The sequence below is a fragment of the Cupressus sempervirens genome, chromosome 1 (genome assembly GCF_028749045.1).
Source record: "Cupressus sempervirens isolate cs-2001-9-10 chromosome 1, ASM2874904v1, whole genome shotgun sequence".
Classification (NCBI taxonomy): domain Eukaryota; kingdom Viridiplantae; phylum Streptophyta; class Pinopsida; order Cupressales; family Cupressaceae; genus Cupressus; species Cupressus sempervirens.
Window position 1 is genome coordinate 345692997 of NC_143118.1, and position 4294 is coordinate 345697290.

General features: G+C 35.5%; 1 pseudogene; it reads right to left on the reverse strand.

Annotated features, from left to right (window-relative positions):
• Positions 1-2714: 2714 nt before the first annotated feature.
• On the reverse strand, positions 2715-3986 carry LOC149577644 (leucoanthocyanidin reductase pseudogene; annotated as a pseudogene).
• Between the last annotated feature and the right edge of the window lie 308 nt (positions 3987-4294).

Consider the following 4294-nt stretch of genomic DNA (forward strand, 5'->3'; position numbering starts at 1 on the left):
TATGATGATGAGATGGAAGGTGACATCGAGGTGCCCTTGAGGTACCAACATCTACAGAAACATTGGGTACCCAAGGAACTTCCTCCAATTAATACTGATTTTTGTGTTAACGAGAGGATATATCGCATAGCACCATCATCACGACATGGTTTGGGCCTATTTTCTATGGACGGCATAAAGGTGTCTTACAAAATAGTTTCTGAATTGATGGAGTATGTTGGACCATGTTACAATTACAAAATTTGGATGCATATTGTTAAATATAAAAAAAGTATGCGTAGGTATGCCCTCTCAGAAAATTATATACAACAGCAAGACAATAATCAAAGTAAAAGTGTGGCTATATACATTGATGGAAGGCCAAAAGCAACAGGGAATATTACGAGTTTTATAAATAGTACACGACCTGGGTCAACTATAAAGCAACCCAATTGCATATTTGAGGTGCACGAGGGAAATTGTGTATTCATCTGTGCGATAAAATCAATACGTGCAGGGGAAGAGCTTCTTATTGATTACAATTTGAACCACATAGATACAAACGAGGCTACTATCATGGAGGTGGTACATACTAGTAAACCAACTTCTAATCAATGACTCCAACATACCATTTAGTCAATAAATTTTTTGCTAACATTTTTATACTTGATCTTTGACACAGGGGCACAATATGGAGCAACCACCTGGAGGGGATGCTAGCGATGTTCCCGACTCATCTACACACGAGCAGGTAAAACTCATTGTAATTGTGCAAACTAGATAGAAGCAAAATGTTATTTTTTTAATGTTGTTTTCTTCATTGTTTTGGAGTAATTTTGATAATACTAATACTATTGTTTTCATAGAGGGCCAGTGGTCGGAGGGAGGGAAAGGAACCTGCAGTCCCTGATCAGTAGCCCCCCCCTAAGGAGGACCCTTTTTATATTGATTTAGCAGACACCGATGACCCGATCGGTTCGACTAAAAAGTTGCTAAAGAAAATTGGCAGAGAAATTTTACGTTTGGCAACCATAAAGCCTACTACTTAGGAAATAAGAGAAAGGGGAGCTGAATTGATGCACACCTCTGAAACCTTAAAAGTAAGTATTAATGAAAATTTTAATTATAACAAGAGTTCAATAATGGTTTTTATGTTATGCTCTTTTATGACATTAATTAAAATATGGATGCATTGTCTTTACAGAGTTTTTTATGTGATTTTGAGCCCCTTTCCCATGATGAGGGTGCTGCAGGTGGTTCAGGTAGATCGCATGTTTCATTCCCCACTTCTGTTTTCCACTGAATATATATAGGAATGATCATAATCATTGACAATACATGCTCGAACAATCCTTTTTTTAATGCTCTAACAATCTTGTCCATGCTAGTCCATGCATTCTATATTTATGCATGGTCTAACAATTTTATTCTTTAGCTTCACATCAATTGAATCCTATGATGATGCCGCCTCCATCCAGGACAACCACAAATCTCTTTTCGACTGCTGAGTTAGCAACACGCAGCTTACATGCATCGACTATTGCACCATTTGCTGGTACACAAATCCCTCTTTTTCTCTCTTATGATAGCAACAAACAATTTTATTTTACAACTTTTTAACATCAATTATCATTTTTTCTTTTATACTTCGTGACAAAGACTTATGAAACTTATGAAACTTTTTGCAATAGGAGTTGTAGCATCATTTCTTGGATGTTCCTATGTTCCTAGTACGGGAACGGTGAAGGATGTTACATTGATCGTCAGCAACGATGAAGGCATTCCATTAAAAGTAGCCAAAGTTCTAGGTACTTTAAAGTTATTATTATTCTATAGTGATATAATAGTAATCTAGTTTTTGATCACTCTTCATGAACTAATGATCCCATGATTGTTTTGTAGGGAATGATCTTTTTTGAAGAAAACTTGGTGATGAGTGTTTGCAAATATTCGGGCCCACCATGCGTACCTGGTGGAACATCATATCCTAACTAAAACTCCAAACCACTATTTTGATTTCATATCATTGCTATAATAGTTTTCCTTTTCATCCATTTCTTGAACTATATTAAAGGTAGCTTCACTTCATTTGTGAGTCTAACATGTTTTTTTTTACTTAAAAGGTGTAATAACCAATGCAAACCGTTGAAGGATGATCTTATAGAGAGCATGACCCAACTCTTTGGACCTCGTGCATTTGAGAGAAACAAGCTCCTTGAGAAAGCTGGTTTATGTTTGAAGTATATTAGGGACCAGTACAGAAAAAATTTACGGGATAACCCCAAGTACGAGCGTCCGCCCTATGTTCCTAAGGCTGAGTGGCAGGCTCTAATTTTGGATGGAAAGTATAAAGCTGACAAGAAAAATAATATTACACCAGTGGAGAGTACAGAAAGGTATGTGATACTGTTGAGAATCTAATTATGTACTAATTAACCTCTATATTTATACTATCTAACATATTTTAAACTTTTCATAGATTGCTTGACACATCAAAGGCAACAAAGGCAAGACTAGAAAAGCACGGGACACACAAGCTTGGCTCTGGTGGTTTTTTGAAACTTCAAGCAAGAGTTGTAAGTATTACCAAATGAAAAATTGTATCAAATTTTTTATATAATGTGATGGGAAATGCTAGGACTCCCTTATTTAGCTCATCAATTATAAATAGGTCAATAAAATATAATAACAGTAGTGGATTTTCATATTCAATATAAACAATTCAACAATTGAAGTCAGACTCTGCAATCTAGATTAGTGAAGATTCCTTCATTTACTAATATAAAATTATTTAAAATCTCACCCTTGATGTTTCCATCTCCATAGATTTCAAACTGATCTTGGGGAGGAGCAAGCTCAGAGGGATGGGTATGATAAAAGTAAGGCCACCTAGCAATAGAATTGCAGCAGATGTAAGTGTATGGAATGTTGGATGCCTCAATTGCCCTCCTAACAACTCTCTTTTCTTTGTAAAAGCTTAGCCCTGGTTCTACTGGATTGGCTCTATCTATATCATGCCCAAATTCCAAAGGAAGAAACCTCTGCATCAAAGTTCAACAATTCTTAAGTCTATTACAGTTAACAAGCATTCATGGTAATAATGTTAGGGTCCTATGTTCTAACCTTAATAGTGCCAATTTCTTTAATGGCGTCTACAATCTTAAGCTGATCTGTAAGTTGACCACCACCCACAATTGAAATAAAAATATCAATGCCTTGCATGGCCTTTACCATTGAATTATGATCACTTAAATCTCCCTGCAAAACACCCATTATAATATACATGCACATTAATAAGACCCATTACAGAACATGTAGACATTAATAAAACCCATTACAACACAAATTTTTTCAACTATAATATAGCTCATGATCTCAACCAAATTAGACTCATTGATAAGGAGATCACTGACCGAACACCCCTTCTTAACATAATTTCTAAATACCCAACTTCACAACAAGACAGTCAAACATGATTGTTTGTGAGATGACTGCTATCTAACAATTTAGCAAACAGCTGCAATAGTAGTTACCATGAATAAACAAGCAAAGCTTAATCATATATTCTAAACCTATATGACCAATCAAAACAATCTATAGTCTATAAAATCAATATTTTAAACAAGTACACACACTTTACAACTGTGCCATACATATCTACCAAAAAATCTTAGTTATGAATAGAGCTAGTGACATACACAGACAATGTTAACACCAGAATCTTTCAATTCATGGAGGCACTTTTCTTTGGTAGAATCATGGGCAGTGATGGGTCTAATGAAAGCATAAGTAGAATGGCCTGCATTTACAGCTACAAGAGCAACAAAGTGACCAATATAACTAATGGCTCCAATCACTAATATTTTACTTTTCTCTTCGTTCACAAAATCCTCATATGAAGAAATCTCACAAATGGAGGCCATGGTTGAGGCTGAATTTTCCTCCAATAGTTGAGAATAAAGGCAGTGATTGAAAGAATGAGGGAATGTAGCAGCACTTACAGTCATTTTTATTTCCAAAGAGCTGAACTAACTCTTACCCAACTTAAGAATTTGGAGAAAATATGTTGGTACAAGCAAAGGATACAAACACACAACATTTATATAGTAGATTGCTCCATCAAAACTGCTCGATTTTTCTCCTATTATATTGTGATGGATATAGATGATTTGCTGTTGATATTTTAACTACCCTCCATTGGTTGATGAAACAATGCAAGTAAAATTCACCATACCATGCAAAAATGCAAGGTTCAGAGTTCAAGAGATGCCTCATAGAAGAGGATAAGAGAATTGGCTTCCAACAAGGCTATAGA